At 27.9% G+C, this 21,542-nt stretch overlaps 1 protein-coding gene across 2 annotated transcripts in view; it reads left to right on the forward strand.

The window, feature by feature from the left end:
* Positions 1-21,542, forward strand: part of LOC129960718 (octopamine receptor beta-2R-like) — a 90,353-nt gene that overhangs the window by 47,817 nt on the left and 20,994 nt on the right. Inside the window, exon 2 of one of the 2 annotated variants that reach the window (XM_056074298.1) lies at positions 3,691-3,748. The exons of the other annotated variant lie outside the window; for it this stretch is intronic. The gene's annotated coding sequence lies outside the window, so the exon portion shown is untranslated. The remainder of the gene's footprint in view (positions 1-3,690; positions 3,749-21,542) is intronic. 2 annotated transcript variants of the gene reach the window in all.

A 21,542-nucleotide genomic window follows, 5' to 3' on the forward strand; every position in this document is an offset into this window, starting at 1 on the left:
AATATTCATCAATTTTTCACTGCTGGTATGAATGCATAACGAATTTTACTATTCATTACATTGTTCAAGAATGATAACTTCTTGATGCAAATTCTAAATCTGGTATTGTTTTTATAATATTGGCTTTAGTTTTCGAGATAAAGATACATCAAATGCCAGTAGTAATATTTATGTAATACTCAAATCATATTGAAACTGTTTCAATAGTAAATCAATAATACAATTAAATCAATGCAATAAATCATTTTAATCCTAAAGCTCAATCAATATAGAAACCACATCATATTTGTATCAAATTGAAATTAAAGAATGAAATTTAAAACAGTATTAATGAATGAATTAACGAAATACATTTCAACAAATCAGAATGGATAAAAAGTAATGGTATACTTAAATAGAAATGGTTTGATAAAAATACATAATACATCAAATACTATGAAATGAAAACTAAATAAATTGTTCAATTATTTCATGGATAAGCATTTAATATGATTTCCTTTGATTGCAATGGAAATTGAAGGCTCTAACTTAATCCGCCATTATAAATGTGTCCCATCTGCCTTGATGAACTTATTTCATTACTTTGATATCTTGATCGAATTTCTCTTCTTGTTCCCTCTTAAAATGAACCAGACTGTCTGGAAATTTGTCCAAGTAATTATGTAGAAGATATTCCGTTGGGCTCATATTAGCAAACAATTTTTAAAACATATTTTATATTACTTTTCGAAGTCGCATGCTTTGTATTTATCTCAACAATTTTTAGTGAACATAATATAGCTGACTATTGAGTCTTATAGCAGCAAAATTTTGAATTTCTTGCAAGTTTGGGAATTTGAGGAGACTTGAAAAGTCCCGTTTGTAGCTTTTTAGTCCAGGAAACATTCTGTTCCCCTGTTCAGTACAATAAACATTCTACAACTACCTAGGAATAGTTGTTTTTTATGCAGAGTATCCAAACAAATTATTTTATTAAGCTATCTGTTGTATAAAGTGATGGAAGAATCATCTTATTTTTTTTAAATCTCCAATGACTCCCTGATAATATCCGCTGTAACTACACATGGAATTCCTTTTAAACGCCTTTTCATTTCTCCTTGTACCTTATTATCCTAGAAGCAAATGAAATAAGGATACTTGTTATATCCGCTTACTTTTAGGAAAATAGCAATATTTAGATCAACATAAATAGATTACTGATGTTCCTCACAACAGAGTTTTTGCAAGACAATCAACATTTTGATAATCACCCCTGTGTTTTATTGAATGAGCAGTTAGCAGAGAAGAATAGTATTGCACTGGATAATATTATTCATTTTAACTTCTAGTCATATTGGCTTTCAAAAGTGTCTAGTCTTCTGTTTATATTCTATTTGAATACGAAAAAGCAGCTAAGGAATTTTATTTCATTCTACAAGTTCTCTATTTTGACTTTATTACATTGTGCAATCTCTTTATCTTGACTTTATTGTATCTTACAAGCTCTCTAACTTGAGAAGTGTGGATTTTTCCTTTCTGATTTTGTAAGCTGTTATTTTAACATCAGGCTTTAGGCAGTTTTTCCCCTCCTTTAATCTAGATGCTAAAAATTCTGAACGTCGCTTTGACATGCCAAGTTCTCATATAAATTCATTGAGTTCTCCCTCAGGGAATCTCATGCTCGCTTCTACCATTAAATTCAGAGCTCTGTTTATCTTTGTCTGACGAAGGGAATTTGATGTGAAAACTGGTATATGAATACCCTTAGTTGTGGTACAGGCTGTCTTGCTGATTCCAAATGATTTATATATTTCTATTTACTTTTCTTGTAAAGATTAAAACCTTTCTTGTTCACAAGAAGAAAAAGTAATAAACCATCTTGATGATAAAAAAGCTTTCACTAAATCAACGCAAGCTTTGTGTGGAGTTCAAGGGTTTTCTTGGTCGCCATGTCTCGGTCATGGGATATTTAGTACTCTTCAATATTTGATTTGGACAATCGCTAGTACGATATTAAATATATGAATAAAATATACAAATAAAAAAATTTAAAATAAAAATCAACAGCATATGTTAATGGCTGAGGACACCATCGAGATATTGAGAATATGCACTATTTCAAAAACTAAAGCCAATTCCGCAAAATAACTTTTATTTTGAAATCAGCATCATCAAGATACTCCAAAACTGTTAAAACTTTCTAGGTAAATGAATTTTTCTTCTTTTTTTTGTGGAAAAATTTTATTCATTTACACGCTTCTATATGTAAGGAAATCAATATAATAAAGTCTTTGTACAGAAAAAAAGAATAAATTTTGATTCCTTGCACTAATGAGCCCTAAACTGAATTAGCATTATGAGCAACAAATATTCTTTTCATTCATATTAAAAATGGATATTATGTGCAGACAATAACAAGGAAAATAGTAATAAAATTGTTCATTCATACAATGTAATGAAGGTATGTTCGTGAATGATATTCATAAATTATAAATATCCAAATTCTTTTTGCATGAATTACTTTAATATATAATTATATACTTTGGAATATCTTTTGTCTCATGTGTATTACGTTCTGGATGAAAGGTAGGCTAATTTTATTATATATCATATTTTAAATAATACAGCATAACAATAATTTAATAATATTATCTTATTGATAATATTTTATTACTGTAATGATTTTTTTTCTTTTAAAAATTCTCTCTTGCAAGTTCCAATTGAAATATGCAGTAGTTATTTAAAATGTCTTAGAATTTAGTTTTGAAGTAGGGAGTCTTAGTTTTGAAAATTCAGACTATTATAGATTGTATTACAAAGTTTAGATAATAATTTATACAGAAAAATATTTTAAATACTTTCATTACGAAATTCATATTTTTTTTCTAATATAGATACTCTTTCAAAAAACACGAACATTTTTTAAAAAATAAATCTCATTTTTCTTATCTTACAGTGGAAACGTTTAACATTTTTGAAACCATAAATTTTTTTAAAAATTGAAAGTATGCATACATATCTGCTTATTGCATTTGTAAACTTTATAACATTGAGAAATAAAATAAAATGTGGCGCACGACTCATTTTTTATATAAAATATACTGTTACATTCCTGAAACCGAGGAATATTTTAAATATTGACTTGATGCGAAACCAACACACACATACACAAAACCTCTTTTCCAAGATTAAAAGTTACTTTAATTTTAAGATTTATTATTTAATTTAAAATTGGGAATAATCGGTAATTTGGACAATTCGGAAGAGTCTAAAATAATGAAAATTTATATTTACAGTACTCTTCAAATTAGTATTTATCGTAATCCTACAAAGACTATTTCATTGAATGTATTCAAATAAGAATATTTCGAAATTCATGAAAGAAGCCTAAAATTGAATCAATAACAACATTTATTAATTACTGCCATAGATTGGTTCTTGCAATCATGAGAATCATATGTCAAAAGAATACTACATCGATACCGACTTAAAAACTAATATGAATATTAATTGTACCATATATGACGTATTAGTTATTTTGTGGCATTTTTTAAATGTTCTAGACAAATGATTTCATGAATAATTAATATTTCCTAATTCTAAGATGCTAATGATTAATAACAAATGAGCAGCACATCTAACTTACGTAGTAGTAATATGAAATATGTTAAACTAGTTTTTGCAGTCATGCAATTGAATTCCGTTTTATAGGTCGGAACCTCAGACGAAGAACGCAGAGAACGAAGCCCAGTACTTAGACGACGATGCGGTAAGTAGACTTTTTTCTTCGATTCGTAAAGAAGAATGGAGAAACGACCTTCAGAATGTAATAAAAATTTATTACTCATTGAAGCGAAATAAATCAGAGGCAAAAAGTGTCCTGTCCATAATTTTTTTCTTTTTTTTTTCTGCGTTTCAAAGCAGTGGGTCATTTTGTGAATATTTCCAGTAATAAGTGTGGTAGCATCCGCTCTGTTTAAATGCTATTGAAGTTATGTAAAATAAAATCTCATTATTACTACTTCTTGCATTAAATGCTAAATGAGGTCTTTTGATACTTTAAGATCAAGGACTTCTATATTGCATTGTAGAAACAAAACTGTAAATAAATTAAGTTGTATTGATATTATTGTCTTGTATTTTATAAGATTCTTATCAGAAAAAAATACACTTTCAAATGTGAATCAGTCTTTTTTTCGTTATTGATGGTTGTTACAAATACCTTAAATACTGGAAGTATACTTTTATTAACTTGCGATTATTATTTTTAGTTTTTATGCAATCTACTTCTTTTTTGACATTTATGAAAGAAAAAAGGAGTTATTAAGTTCCTGTTGAACATTCTAAGCTGAAATGTGATGAAAAATCGACGAACTGCATGTTGAAAAGTAATTCCTTCATTAGAATGAATGATTTTGCTATCATGACTGATTGCATGCAAAACAGTTTCAAATCACGTTAATTGAACTATTAACGTAATTCTTCAGGAGTGTTGAAAATATTCTAAATGATAATATTCCTTATTTGATGAATAATGTGGTTCGACTATAACGTCTTGGCATAGATTTTTCTTAAAAAGGAAATTGATTTAAGAATTAATTCAGCTTTATGATTGAGAAAATACTGCTTACATTACATATCCTATACACAATAAAAAGGTTAGAATGCTTCTGAGTTTTTGATCAATTCTATGAATTCGCCACATGAATGAGATATTTGATTGTAAAATAATGTATGAAATAAGGAAATGAATTGCTTGGGTAATTTTGATTTTGTAAAGCAAATTGATTACATATAAACCTCCCTTAGCGAGTATGCCTTATAACGAGTAACTCACATAATGAGCAAAAAAAAAAAATGTAAAAAAAAATGATTCACTTAACTAAAGGTGTTTTGCAAAATGAGTGACGAGGAGACATTTTAGCATCAAAGGCGGAATCCTGCTTGTATCATTGACTACAGTCTGTCTTTAAAAAAAAAAAAAAAAAAAAAAAAAACAGAATTATAAAATATACAGTTAATTGAAACGACAAAAAAAAAAAAAAAAAGAAATATGAAACACGTTGATAAGAGTCGTTATGACATTGTGATAACAGGAAGAAGTATTTCAATAACATGTAAGCACAGATATAAGCGTAACCAGAAGCTGCATTCTGCATCACATCAAGAAGTCGTGGAGGAGATTTCGTCAGGAGAGGAGGAGGAAATGCCTCCGAATGGCCTCAACCTTCCAATCCAATGAAACAAGGAAGATGATGAAAGCACTGCGGCATCGGATGTTGATAAGAACCAATCTAATAATGGAGTAACTATGGGCGCTACAAATTCATTTAATGATAATACTGTGTCTCATTTTCGCCAAATTTTGTTGCGTTACGAAATTAAATGCTTCTTGACAATTTTCTTGAAAAAATATGAAATATGTATTATAAATAATAAATTACATAATTATAAACTTGTTCGAATATTATTTTCGAAATGGAACTTATAGTTCTATCTTACGGAAAAAATTGTTTCGCATTGCGATTAAGACTCGGAGACTAAGATTGTACTGTACTTTGCATTTGATTCGTAAGAATATCAATTATTTGCATTTTAAATTGCTAGGACAATACTGCACATCATTAATGGTTCATATCTATGAAGTACTTTACCTAAAAATGAATATTCATAATTATGATATAAAACTAGATTACGAGCATATTTAGCTTATTTAATACAATATTTGATTATGAAAACAAAGATATTTGGCAAGTTATGTCTTGAAATTAAAATAGAAAAAGATTTTTGTTTTGTACAGCGGAAAACATTTTCGTTTTCATATGATTGATTTATTGAATGATTTCAGAAGTAACAATAGACGTTTCTTTATCATTATTTAAAAATATATAAAATGTTTACATTTTTTTTTAAAAACATGGAAATGTATTCATATTATGCTTCTTTTCTCGCAGTACGAAAGTTTCATTTGTGGAGTAAACGTCTCCTAGAGCCTAGGTCTTGTTTTTAGAAATAATAATTTTGTCATATTTAATCTTGTTGGGGGATCAGTTTAATTCCTGTTTGTTGGAACGTCATAAAAATGTAGCTTGTAAATAAAATGGATAAAATAATTTTTGCTTTTGATATCTGTCAGTAGAGTACACGGTATTTTAATTAACGTTTTCATATTCTTATTAAATAAGAGTAGAATTAAATCTATTGTTGATAAATAGAATATAAAGCCTAGAGAACTTCTAAAAATAAAAACATTTTCTTAAAAACTCTTTGTTCAGCCACTTTTTATTTTAATTTAGCTATTAAAAATCTTTTCCAAAACCCTGCTCATTTCTAGCTTGCCATTAATTCGAAACTAACTGACATGAATCTCGTATATGAATCATTAAATACGACTAGGAATTTGAATTTAAATGTGATGTATTTACTTAAGTTATCATGCATTACATGTGCATGAACATCGATTTCTACTTAGTGATGTTCAGCATGTATGGAATGTATAGTTAGGTTTTAGACAGGTTTTTTTAGGTATAGTTAGGTTAGCATAGACAGGTTTTTTTAAAGGCACATTTTAGTAAGCAAATGTAAAATTTAGAATATTTCCCTGAATAAAATTTTCTTAAAATGTTTTTTTAAGGGGACAGTGGACTCGATTGGGCATTTTTGCGAATTTTTGACTTAGAGTTATGAAATATTTTTGGAATATTTATTAAAATATAAATAAGTCAAATTTCTTTTTTTAAAAAAACATTGAAACGAAATATTATTTTTTAAAAAATTAAAAGATGTATAATTTTTTAAAAATTTTAAAATATTCCGGGCGATTTTCTTACTGAATTTTCATAAGAATTTTATGTTTTTCGGAACTAAAATTGACTTTTAACTATCTAAAAAACCTGGAAATATAAAAGGCATATCTTTTTTTCTTTTAATGTTTAATAGAAATCTTTATTATCAATTCTATTTAATTTCTTCAGAAATTAAGACAACTGGAACGTTTCTAAGATATTTAAATCTAATTACGATATCATTTTGAGGAAAGTAATTAAAATGTGCTTTTTTAATTTTGGCCTTTGAAATATTCATTTTATTGAACAATATATCTTGTAACACTTTTTTTAGTTGTATATAATATATTTTTGTGAGGAAGCGATAAAAATAAAATTTCACGTTTCTGTCTATTTTTGCTTATTTCAAAGCCCACTGAACCCTTAAGCAACAAAGCGAAATTAAAACTAGATCGGAAAAAAATTGCAAACATTTCAGAAAGATGATCGGCCTCATCTCCATGGAATCTGTTTGCGTCAATCCCTTGACTCTCAGTGCATTCCTGACTTGTCAAAAGTTTTTCGGGCTAGCGGAATGTAATGATTCCTTTGTTCAGAGGTAATGCATTTGAAAAATAACAAGTAAGCAATTCAAAAACAAAAACGTCGAAGATGTTTAGAGTCGTGTAGGCATTGTAATGATAAGAAATGAAAAATAAGAGAGATTTTAGCCTTTGTTTAATTTCTGAAAGCAGTAATTACTGTCCTCTGTTCGAAAAGACTTTCGCATTGCGGCAACGTCAAAGAAATGGAGAAGAGATTTAAAAGCTATTCTTTTTAAAATCTCGTTCGGCTGAGATGAAAACAATAACGGAAAGACTTCGGAAATAAATCAATATAACAAGGAAAGTTTATAGCTTCTTCCAAACATGCGTTACGCGAAATCAATCTTTTTTCCTATAGGAACGTAAATCATAAGTTTTTTAAATTGAAAAATTTTGAAAACTGGTGAATTTATCACACATTTCTCTCTTTCTGATCATGTTTCTTCATATTTAGTTGGATATGACCTCCAACGTCTTTCGCCCTAAAGCTTCAAATGAGAAACAACAACTAGAGGTAAATTTGGTTTCTTAAATAGTAAGAAAAGTTATTGTACCTTGTGACAGTTTTTTTTTAAACTGGGGAAAAATTTACAGATGTCCACTCAAATCTATTAAAGGCAACTGTTTAAGAGAATATTAAAAAAAATGTAAGTTGATTTTATCATATATAGAAAGGGCTTAACGTTTTTTATATCTTTGCAGGTTTGCCAAGATAGAATATCATCTTGTCCTTAAGACAAGCATGTTGCTGTTGTTAGTTCCTAGGTACAACACCATGTTGTACCTTAATGATAGTGATAAAAAGTAAAATTAATTCTTATTTTGCTTAGAAAGGAGAAAATATTTATCTTATAGCCTTGTTTATAATTAAATGCAGTAATTATTACAATTGTTAGCCGTTTTTGGCATTTTCGACAACTTTAGGAATATATTATTAATAGTTTTTCCCGTTTTCTAAGCAATATTTTTATAGAAATTATTAAAAAAAAAAACCCAGCAAACCCAGCCTACATATAATAAAGGGGGTTAGCTGAAGTTTTTTAAAAAACAAAACACGAAAATTCCAGCAAACTCTGATATATATTGGGATATGCTGAGTTTATTTGTCACAAAGTACAAGATTGCGGCTCCAGGGAAGAAGTAACATGATACATTTTCCGAAGTTAATTGCACAGAAAAACAATCCTACATTTAAATAATGTACATTTCACTTTTTAAAGTCCTCGGATTTTAGCTCGTATATAAAGCACGTTCCATTCAGGGTTAGATTAAAAACTATATTCAGTAGTATAAAAAAAGGAACCTGATATAAAAAGGATTTCTTAAAAAAATATTATGGCATATTCAATTATTTTCAAAGCTCCGAATTATTTCATATGGGCTAGTATGCATTCAACTTCAATTTCACCGAAAATCACCTTCTGGAAGAACCCAATAAGGAAAACATATTCCCAGGGAACTATTTCAATGATTAGAATGAATAATGAGCTCTCAGTTTCAATGATAATGAAATGCTCAGTTTAGTAGAGTAGACTAAGCCAGACACTTCCTGCATTTAAATTGTTTTCTCACAATAGCTATGTTGGAATGAAAAATCAATGAATCCTATTTTTACCGTTATCTTCTCATATTCCAGTTGAAAGCAGAACTGATGTATTTGGTTGAAATTTTATTAAATAACATTTGTTACCTTCTACCCTCTTTAATCAAAATAAATTCTTCTGGATCTTAAATCAGGATAAAGATCCTGTTTCCGAGCAAAGGAATCTCATTCAAGGAGGAAATATGCTGATAATTTTATTAGTGTGGGAAAGGTTAATGCTTGCTAGAATTATAAGTGCATTTATGAAGGGACACTATTCGAAATTATGCAGATACTGCGTAGCGACAAATTTCTTGTCCTCTTTTAACTTCAAACACAAACCAATGGTATGATTTGTATGGCTTTAATAATTTTTTTTCTTCTTCAGGAAATATATACAACTCATTCTCACCATCCAATTCATTCTGAAAAGTTAATAATAGAATGAATGGGTAGTTTTATGTAGAATATATTATTCTAATGTTTCCCATTAGTTGATGATAAAAGTTGCATCAAGTAATTTCATTTCAATTGTATATGTTTTTTTAGCCAAAAAAAAAAAAAAAAAAGTAAAAATTTCATGAATTTTTGCAGTATGCCCATTCACTAGTTAAGTGCCATATTTGTAGTTTTTTTAAAAACAAAATGGATAATTTTAAATTCATCTTTGTTTTATTTCATATTAAAGTTTCTAAATAATTGGGAAAATATTTTCTTTGATTTATTAAATTTCTTTATCATTGAATACTGAGTAAGAGCTTAAATCAGAGCTCTATATTAATTTGTTACTTTTTCAATGATAGTAACATTCGATTATTAGATTATTTCCATGAATGTAACTCAAAAATCAGGTATCAAATCTAAAATGCATATTTTCTTCTGTAACGAAATATTGGAAAGGTTATTGCAAAGGGGTACTTCAAATGATATCTTCATCACAATTTCAAAGTAAAAAGAATTTGCGATCATCAGTGTGTTTAAAATTTTTCGATCAGCAATAACTGAGCAATGTATTTTGAATTTTTTTAGTATTTGAATCAAGGATAGCGTAATTTGCAGATTCCATACTTACTGATAAACATCATTTATACGTATCCAAGTATCTACGACAAATGTTATGTGTTGGTATAATACATCAAGCCCATCATCCTGCTTTAATCCGATCACCACATTTACGCAGCATCTCGAGCGGTCAGTACTTGGGAAGGGAATCAACTGGGAAATATAGAATGCTGTTGGCATCTTTTGGAGTACTTGACTCATAGATGTAACTAGTTACGTTAAATCAACCCCCATTAGCAATTCTGTTGTATTACATCTTCATGAAGTTCAGTATTCTGAAGGTCACATCTTACTTAAAGATATTGTTGAGCATCTTATACTACATAATAATACGTAAACAAACTAATAAAAATAAATTATAATCACAACATATATGATCCCTATGGATTTATGAATAATGTTATGATAAGAACCAGCAATTAAGTTGTCGCAAATTTTTCTTTAATTTAAATGATTTTTTAAATAATAAGATTAATTATAAATTTCGGAAATGTTTTTCATATTTGTGATTAGATTTCAATCGTGTTTATTGTTTCTAATATATTGCCATAAATTATGGCCGGAAGGCGTTTCATTTTTGGAAAATGTGATTTATAGATATTGTAGTTATGAATGAAGCGTTATTAATAAAAAAGTGCTTTTCTGTCCAATTTTTATATATGAGTATTTTTTCTATAGAAGTAAGTGAAAGACCCTTAAAACAAATATCAAAACTTAAAAAAAAATAGATAAATTGTAAATATATGGACACAGAAGTTACAATACGAGTTATTTTAAATCTGTTTGACAATAAATAGCTTTCTAAAAAGGAATAAGATATTATATATATATATATTATATAATTTTGCATACGTAAGTTTTAAAAAAAGATTATTCGAAATTCAAATTTTCCAAAAGATTAGTCATGCAGCTTAGAGGAGGAAACGACATCACACTCAAAACCCAGGATCGAATCTGGAATCTGTATCAAATCTCTACCGTTTTACCAACTGAGGCGCTTAAATTTAATGCCACGGTATTTGGAGAATGTTTTTTTTTATTTAACTGCGTAGCTGATTAAAACTTTTATTGGTAGTTAATTTAACCTTTCTTCAAAGAAAATTTACGGTTTTTAGGGAGGTTATTAGATTAATGAGTAGGGTAATTAGATCGATGAGTAAACAATGCAATTGCAGAAAACTGTCACCAAATTTGTAATACTACAATATATGAATTTCTTTTTTTGTAAAATTTTGAAGCTATCGCTGGAATGAAGATAAATGTGCGAAAAGTCTGAAAAAATGCTGAAATGATATACAGTCAATGAACAACTTCTAACACCTTGTGCAATTTGATGGAACAACTCTTTTTTTAAATAGATAGTTTTCGATCCCCCCAACTCTTCATAGAAATGATGGCTGTTAAAAGACGATATTAAACCTGGAGAAATTCACAATGAATATTTTGTATCTAGTGTTCTAGTAACCTAGTATCTAGTGTTCTAGAAACCTTGTATCTAGTGTTCTAGAAACCTTGTATCTAGTGTTGTAGTAACCTAGATAGTAGGAAGCAGGGCTTACTTTTATGAATGTATTTAATTAAAATATCTCATAAAATATTTGGGGGTATTTCCAGAATGTATATCACCCCACTCTAACACTACTTCAATTTGTAGATTTGATTGCTTTTCAAAATCAAGTTTATGAAACCGATTCTCTGTTTTATAATAAAATAAAGGAAATGATAAAGTAAGTATCGTATTAAGTAAATGTAGCTTATCAATACCCTCAAGCAACCAGTTGTTGAAAGAATGAAAAGTTGTTTTTCATTATCTTACAGATTCATCATTAAGACCAAAATTTGATGAATGCATCAAAACTTTTAAACAGGCTTCATTAATTATGCGACAAAAATTTTCACAAGATATCTTTATCTGCAAACTTGATTTAAATTTACACTGAAAATCCTTTCAAATTATACTGATATAAATGCCAAAAATCAAGCATTGTTTATCAATTATGAGCGTGGTGAATAAAAACATATTTACTAGTATTTGCATGAAAATTAGAAGCAGGAATAACATTATTCTCTTTTGGTGAAAGTTAGATTTGAATACATATTTTTGTCAGATTCATAAGTGCTAATCAGGATAAAAAAATTAAATTTTGTTTTTATAAAAATTTTCCAATTGATAACTAATTCTACAAAATTGTTTTTATCTCATATCTCACAAAAATCTTGAAGGCATGTATTATACATCTGTTATCTTTGCTTTTTTATTTAATGAATCTATTTACCTTAAACAATTCGAAATAATCAGAAAAAATTATGATTTAATAAAAATCGCAAGTATTTTTTAAAGATTTAAGATATTTTAATATCATCAAATATTTCGGAGATAATTTTGGTCTGTTATAATTCGAACGGTGGTGTATTTGAAAAAATAAAGTGTCGTTTTCCTTTGGAATAATTGAAAGTAACTTCTTTCTCTCCATCAAAATGAACGCATTTTCTAATTGGTACCGAATCCAGTTCACTGCTATTTAATTCTTACGAATCCTGAAGACTCGTTAAGATTCAAATTATCCTTCATTTGGGTAATCTCTTTGGGAAATTTAATAATTCGTGAAGAGAAGGGATTTTGATTGCAATTATGGAGGAAACCAAATACTCCGCTGGAAATTTGACTACTTGGATCAATACTGACTTTTTTATTCCCTCGTTCAAAATGGACAGTCATTAAGAAAATGGCAACAGTTTGTGCATTATGAAAGAAATCTACTTTTCAAAATCTCTCTGGCTGTAAAGTGCTTTTTAGCTTGGCAGAAAGTTATTAAACGGATTATAATTTAAATTTAAAAAATAGACTACTCATTAATATGAGTTGATGCTGAAATACTGAAATAAAATTTGATTCATTAGATATTTGTCAAAAATTACCGCACACAACATTTTATCATTTAAAATGAATTGAATTTGAAAATATTTTTTTTATTCAATCTCATGTATTTGATGTCATTATTATTTTAATCAAAGATTTATCTTTCAGAAAAATATTTCTCTAACAGAAATTAAATTTGATATTAACTATATAAACTGTTTTTTTAAATTAGTACTGTTATAGCATATAATAACATATAATTTGGGATAAATCAAATTACGAAAGGCAACTTTTTGTCAAATAAGCTGATGATTAATAATTTTCAATGCTTTTTTATTCATTATGTATCAGTAAGTGAATGTTGTAGCTCACTATTGCCTTCAGCTCGTATCATTTATACATGAAAAATGCATTTAATTTGAAGATGATATGTGAAAGGTTTTATTTCGTTTGCTTTACTTCATAATTGAATACGATTTTTCACTCATTTCTTGATGATTAGGGGGGTGCTCTCGATGGCAAAAGACTGTTTTAACATTTTCAAATCTTATTGATCAATCGATTTAATAATTCCGCCATCTGATAGAGAATTTGAAAAAGCATTACATTTAAAAAGTACAAATAATTCATTTCTTATTGAATATTGCATTCGGTTTATTAATATACAAATTAATTAAGTACAAACGGTACTTTTTTCTGAAATATTTTAGAATTCGAAAGAAATATACCCAGACAAACCGCTTCTAAACAACCTCCTTACTTGAATGATATATTATCGTATCTTTGTTAAAAAATATGAAAAATTACTCAATTATATTCTGAAATATAATGGTATGGGCTAGTAAATTTTAAAATAAACATTAAAAATTTCAGGTTTTAAGCAATGGAACAACAATTAATAATAACTCCAATACTATTTTAAATGTAACGTAAATATTATACTCATTAATAATATTTACAATGCTTTATAATTTTTTTTGTTTTATTAGTCCCCATAATGAATCCGGCCACACAAATAAATGGTAAACTTGGTTGAGAAAAACGAGATATTCCATTAGATTTTTTGACACAGTTAATTTTTATTTTTGAAGGTGAAAACTTAAGACATATTTGTAATAGTTAAACAAATTTCATTTTTAAAAAAGTAGTAATTGAATTGAGTCATAGTTTCAAACCTATTAACTATTAAAATCTAATGAATCAATAATCTTATTTATAGAATTTTATCTGTGAATCTGAATTTGTTGATTTATTAAGCTAACTTATTTTTACTCTCTATATTAACAATAAATTCTGCTTCCTATTATATTCGAAAAGATGATTCTACTTCCAAGAAATTTGCTTTGAAGTTCATCAAAAAGAAACGTTGATTTGTTTTGCTAATGAGCATAAAAAGAATTGCTTGAAATTTATCGAATCGTATAAAATTACTCTGTTTACTGTAAAAACGTTTTTCCTACAAGCTATTGGAGAATTTATGAATTTATTACTTTCCGTATTACCCGGAATGATTTGAAAGCGCTACTGAGAATATTCTAAATGGCGTAAAGGAAGTAAACAAGTTTCCAGTCGAAAAGCTGCGACCTATAGTGTTTTGAGCCAAATTTATTTGGCAAGGCCCCCTTATCCAACGGGTATCTAAATATAATCCTCCTTGGCGTCGTTAACATATCTTCCCGCTTTCGAACTTTAGTCACGAAGTTCGAGCCGTTTGGTAGGAAATGAAATTAATTTCCAATGAGAAATGAAGAGCTTGATTTCGAATAACATTTCATCTATTGAATCATTAGTGGAGTGGTAAACTCGTCTTTACTTCTCCTAAGTCAGATAATGCGCAGACATCTGCTTGGGCAGATATTCGAACTGCTTTGCTTATCACTGAAAGCGCTCGGGATAATACCGAACTGAGTCGCCAAATAAATTTGTAGGGAATAAACTCACCATTATCTCTATTCGTATTTCGGAATTCAGACATCATGCAAGCGAAATTGATATAAACTTTACATTGCCGATTGAGTTCTGTTCCAGAATATTATCTAATATTAAGCAAACGTTGAAAATATATTCAGCAGAAGAAAATAAAAATAACAAGTCATGACGATAAAATTCTGTCGTCATTAAAAACTGAAATTTCTGTTTCTGGTCATTTAAAAAAATTAATCAAGTCAAAATGACTCTTTCTAATGGCTGTTATTTAACACAAACTAATGAAAAATTTTTTATAATGACGGTTTGAAATTTTTCAAATTCATATGTTCGATTCCAATAAACCCAATATTGTTTAATCACAAAGAACTATTTATGTCCATTTATTTCTTTTTATTTTATAGTTTTGATTTCTGATTCAAACGTATGAGAGTGTATATTACAAAGTGTATGAAAATATGAAGAAATGAAGTGTCTTCGTTAAAATAGAAAATTTTAAAAATTTTAATTTAAAAAAATATTTGGTGTTAAAATCAAAACATGAAGGTTTCCTGCACTTATAAGAAGCAGGAATTAAAAGAACTGACTTCCTCCTCCAAGATACTACACAGATCAGTAATGTATAACTTATAGGGATATGAAATGAAATAGTGGTTAAAATAAAATAGGTAGTTGAAAATAAGGTTGAAAGAGAACAATAATAAGGGCTTGATGAAAAAATGTTCTCTTTTAATAGAATTTCCAAACACTCATCAACACATGATAGTAAACTGATATGAATTTTTTTCATTTGAAATTACTAATATAATTCAGATTGATGCGGGCCCAAATTCGAAGAACCACTACCTTAATTTTTAGAGCAATTCACGAAGCAATTCATTAAGGAAACATGGTTTATTTCAAAAAAGAATAAATGAGTTCTCTACTTGAAGTCTTTGAAAACGAATAAGATTTTGTAGAAAACAACTCATTTTGATATGTAGTATATCTTCCAGGTAGCACATCCTATTGCACAATATTGTATATTATTGTTTAATATTATATGATATTATTTAATATAATACAATGTTATTCAGTATTGCAAATATTGTTTAATGTCATACAATATTGTACAATATATGTGTGCTACTACGGATAGTGTCACTTTTGTTTCATTTTAAAACGTTTTTAGAGGTTTGCACCAGATTCCTGTTACTTTCAAAGTTTGAAAGATTTATTTTTGATTTCCAGGATAATTCTGAAAATCAATTACGCATTTGTTAAATTTATTTGCGATGGAAATATTTGTTATAGAAAGGTCTAACTTTAAACGGGTATTGAGAAATATTTCAAAATTAACTTTAGAGTAGTTTGAATTTGATCAATTACTGACTAAATATTTAAAATAATAATAATACAAATTGAAGCATTTTGACAGAAATACTGTAAAAGAATAAGGGTGAAAAGAAACAATTGGCATTTATTTTTTTAAATTCTTTGTATGGAATAAAATTCTGGGAAGATGCTTTATGTAAACCGAAATTGACATAAATTCCTATTCACAACAGTTGTAGGCACAAAATTTCTTTGGTGCCTACATCTTCCTTTTTTTAATAAGATGTACAGGAACATAAATGGGCCTTTATAACTTTGTTTCTCTGCTTCTGCAACTGTATCGAAAGAAATGACATTTTGTTGTGACTGGTTGAATATTTTTGTATGTTTATCATCCAGTTGCTGACATTCACCATTGGATAAAAATTCTGTAAGCACGACTTAAAGATCTCATAGATAGCTCATGATACAGATATTTGATATAAAAGCAAGCAAATATATATAAAAAAGATTTTTATTTCTCCTTTTTTATAAACACCCTCTATTCTAACTAACTGCCATTAATATCGGTGATGTTTTCAACGATCAGTTTCTTTTCTGGTTAACTAGACTTATAATGTCGAAAATCACTGCATAACATTGGTTGTGCCAAACTGAGGCTTTACTACTGCCCGATTTTGTATTCCACAAACGTCCAGGTCTTTAAATTTTTATTATATAAAGGAATTTATAATAATCATACACGAGAAATTCTCCATTTCTATAATATTTCTGGGCATTGAAACTGTATATGCGTGTGAAGTTATTGCTTTATTTGTTAGCTTCTAATTTGAAGGGGAAAACTTTCCGTTAATTTCGTTAATAATTGAATCAAGCAATGTTTTTAAGAGATGCTTCACATTCTTTAGAGATGTAGAATACGGCACTATACCTCTTGAAGTTTAATAAACAGCTATATTGGCTAAAATTTTATAACACGTTATTTATGTTGTTTATCAATATGTAAGTTTTCAAAGATATCTACTTGAAAACCTTTCCACTTGTATTTTTTAATCAAATAGCCAGCAAATCATTTGTTGTAATTGTTCTGAATACATTACTGACAGAACATTCTTGTGTCAGTAATGTATTCAGACATTCACGGCAGTATTAAATATTTGTTTTTGATTCACTGAGGAATGGAAGAGCGATTTCAAATTTTGGCCGGAAATTTCATAGAAAAAGCTACCGATTTAATATTGATTTTGTTCGTTAACAAAAATATGAAAAACGTATCAGAACTCATTTAAAGTTTAAACTAACTTAAATATTTCAGACCAGAGTTTCATGATAACATAGGTTGTATCAACTTTTTTTTTTTTTTTGATAAAAAATGGATGATGAAAATATATTTTTTTCTTTACTTTTGTGTCTAAAGACGATATTTCCCAATTATAAATATAGCCCAAATAATAAATATTTATTTTTTTCAGGGGAATTATATATGATTTGTAATGCAGTTTTCGTCAATTAGGTACAATTCATATTTAGTAATTTTTATTCGTACGACTAATTACAGTAAAGTCCTAGATTCGCCTACAGTAAAGATAACTATTTACAGTAAAGTCCGGGAGGAAGTTTTGTGCAAAAAATATCTAAAATATCCAAAGATAAGAAAAGGATATCTTATGTTAAACAAAATTTTATTAATATTTTAAGTACAAATTTTCTTTGAAAATTTGCATTAATATCAATAAAAATATTTGACAATTTTCAAGAATCGAATCCATATGTATTAAATTTACGTATTTTAACTCATATACTTTAAAAATCAAAACATTATTTTATATCGTGATCAGCAAATTTAATCTTTGAACATGATTCATACAATTTATTTAAAAATATTTCAATAAGATGAAGTGGATCTAGTCAATTCAAATAATTAAATTGCATTTTTTATTTTGATAAGTTTAAAAATTCAGAGTATTTTAATGGTGTATTATTTAAACTGTGCTTCATTGATTTTTTAAAACTATGTTTGGATGCTTTATAATTCGGATTTTCAAAAACGTAGTGCATTTTATTCCAAAGAAGTAAGAAAATGCGGATTTAAATACAATAAAGAAAAATACGAAAAGGATTTTACTCAGATTTTAAGTTTTCGACATTTTTATTCCAGTTTAAAAAAATGAAATAAAATTCTTTCAAAAAATATTTGATGCAGACATATTACAGAAATTTAAGAATAACAAATAAATATTCACCTTTCATCTGTTGCTTCACTTATGTACTGTCATTTAGATACTTGCAATATATTGCTATTTCATTGATATATCTTTTCAATTATTATAAATAATTAAATTGTAATAAATGCTTCTTATTTATTCCATTGAAACTCCTACTGAAACTGTTGAATTCGCAAAAATATTGAAGGTAAAAGAGGGAAATAATATTCCAGGTTCTCTTCTAAACTTCTGAAACCCCTGAAAAATTGATATCTAAAATACTATGCATTAGTTATTAGAAATTCAATTAGAGAAACATCTGATTTGCAATCATTAAAATTATTAGAATCAGTTCATCATCATCATTATTAAAATCAGTAAAATTATTAGTTAATAATTTTAACATTTCGTTAATAATGATGTAATATTTCATTAATGATAATGAAAAAATATTAGCTACAAATATATCAATTTTTCAGTTCAATTTTAAAGATTTGATGGAAAAGAATCATAGTATTCTTAAAACCAATCAAAATCGGCGTATCAAATAATCAACCTAAATTTCCATTCATTATCATTATTACGATTCTTAAAAACAAAATTGCTTTCATCTTTCAGCAAAACATTTAAATTATTTTATTATTAAAAACCATTGATAAATTATGTTTGTACATATTAAATCTAGAAAAATAAAATAGTTTTTATTTCATCAAACAAAAGCAATAAAATAATAAAGTCTTAACTGAGTTCTTACAAAACATGTTATTATCATTCGTATACTATTGAGTATCAATTTTCATGTCATGTTGTTTGGAGACGGAAAGAAAAAAAAATGCTTGTATCTTGATAACAAATTCAGATCTCCAACCAATAGGAAGGGTTTTTGTCATGTGATATCTCTCGGAATGCATTAATCATCGGTAACGGTGAGCCCACTATCAGCCACAGGTGCGACCATTGGATGTCAGCATCAAATGACGCATTTCTACCTTCCCTATTACTCCTCCTTCAAAGAAAGCCGCTTTTCGACGGCAAGGTAGTTAACATTTCCTGCCCAATTAGTTCAAGGCCCTCACAGAATCTTATCCCCCTTTAGATTATCCTTCGCTAGTTACAGATATTCAATATATATATTCCCCGTAAGACCACCAGGGGGTTGGATTCCATATACTTCACTCTTTTTTTTTTCTACGTGGTAAACATACAAGTGCTATGCTTTCAGTAATTGAATACTTCTTGCCCGGCCGTTATAACAGTTTTGGGAGAGTGAGGCAAATTTGTAAAGCCATTAATTGGCGGGGCAACCGAATATATACGTATATATAAAGGCTAGACTATAATGGTCTGCAACTGAGTTTGAAAACTTAAATACATCGTAAAAATAATGTTCTCAAATTTAAACTGCACTTACATTTTAATAATTTTTGGGAATGTCTTATTTTAAAATCACATCTTACCTTAATACTTCAAGATTTTTGTGTTCCCAAAAGTTTGCTTTTTGTTAAAAAGCAGTTTAATAGACCTTGCTAAAGGATATTTTCCCAAAGGAAAAAGCGCGGCTAGAATATGATGAAAAAGAAATGGAAAGCAAAGATTAAAATTTGCAACCGTAGTAGGAGATTTTTCTTGGATGTTATGTTGAGAGTAAAAAAAATATCAGTGATATATTTTAAATTTATTTCTCTGAAAACTGTTTTAATACTCGAGCTGATCTTTGTTAACTAGTATCATCTTTGTCGTAATTTCAGCCATACGTATGCATTATAACCATTTAAAGATCTATTTGGAAGCAAATTTGTTGAAAAACGGTTTTTTGCATAAACTTCTAACTGCTATTAAAAACAATTCTGCTATTAGTAGAGTCTCTAACTTTTTGGAATTTCCTATCATACACCGGCAAAATATAAAAGAATAAGACTGAATTTAAAAGAAGGAAAAAAATTAAATTTTTTTAAATGATTAGCATAGCAAGTTTCTTGTCAAATTTTCTAAAGAAATTGAATAATGAGATAAAATCAAACAGGATTGAAAACGATGGGAGTTGAATCAAGAATTATGAAATATTTTTTGAAGGATAATTAGTTCGCTTACTCGTTATACTTATACTGCCAAATAATAAAATAGGAAATATTTGATTGTTAATATAACAAAAATAAAAATTATTTTTAGTCGAATTTATATAACATCGTTTTTATATTAAGATAAAATTCCGGAGTCTATTTATATATTCTTAATGAAAAATATATAGCATTGGCCCAAGATTAAATCTGCTTTTCAATAATTCTACAAAAGCAATAAATCATTCGTTTAAAAAAAATCAAGCATTACTTTTCTTTTTATAAATACTAGATAAAGAAAAATACCTTAAATATTGTATGAATTTTAGATATAAATACAAAATGCTACGAAATCAAATACAAAAACTATGGACAATTGTTACATATCTTTGACGTTGGTTTGAATAATATATTATATATTCTTGCAAGCTGATAAAGTTGCAATAAGTTAATAATAGTAATTTTTTTTTTCAACAATTCAAATTAAGACCCATTTGCATTGGAATTTCTACATTTTTATTGTCCTATTCCACCAAATTCTGAATTATCAACTTTAAATAAACGGCGACATGTAGTTTTCCTTCATTGTATTAAAAAATAATTATGGTCAAAATTTCATGTTTCAAATTCTAAATTGGAACAGAAATTGAAACTGTGAAACGATTTTATATTTTTCTATTCGCAATTCTGAAGTGATGTATTTTGAAATATTTAAAATAATCATCAGATATTAACTTTCAGACGATATTGTGTCTGGCACAGAGATATAAAGCTGTTGAAGAAGAAGACTCGAGGAAATTTTATTCGAGGATAAATATTTATGAAAAGAAGAGCAAATAATAAATTAAAGTTTCAAATGTTACGAAAGCAATTTCTTCTGAAAAGAATTAAATTTAAAACAATTTTATTAGTGTACCAAAAGAATGAGAAATCTTCAAATTCACTCGAGAGACTTCCTGCGCAATTCAGTTCTCACCAACTAGACTCAAAATACTGCCATCTTAATCTCACCAAACAAACTGGGGATTGAATGCTACAGAAAAAAAGTCTCTACTTATCCAATATACTTATCTCAATTTTGCCTCCTCGCCAACAGCTGTTAAAAGGAGTAGACACACACCCATACGCGTTTTCTCTAAGTTATCCTGACTTCGAGAATCTGGAATCGCATACTTTTTTTATTTTATCT

Source organism: Argiope bruennichi, chromosome X2 (genome assembly GCF_947563725.1).
Source record: "Argiope bruennichi chromosome X2, qqArgBrue1.1, whole genome shotgun sequence".
Classification (NCBI taxonomy): Eukaryota; Metazoa; Arthropoda; class Arachnida; order Araneae; family Araneidae; genus Argiope; species Argiope bruennichi.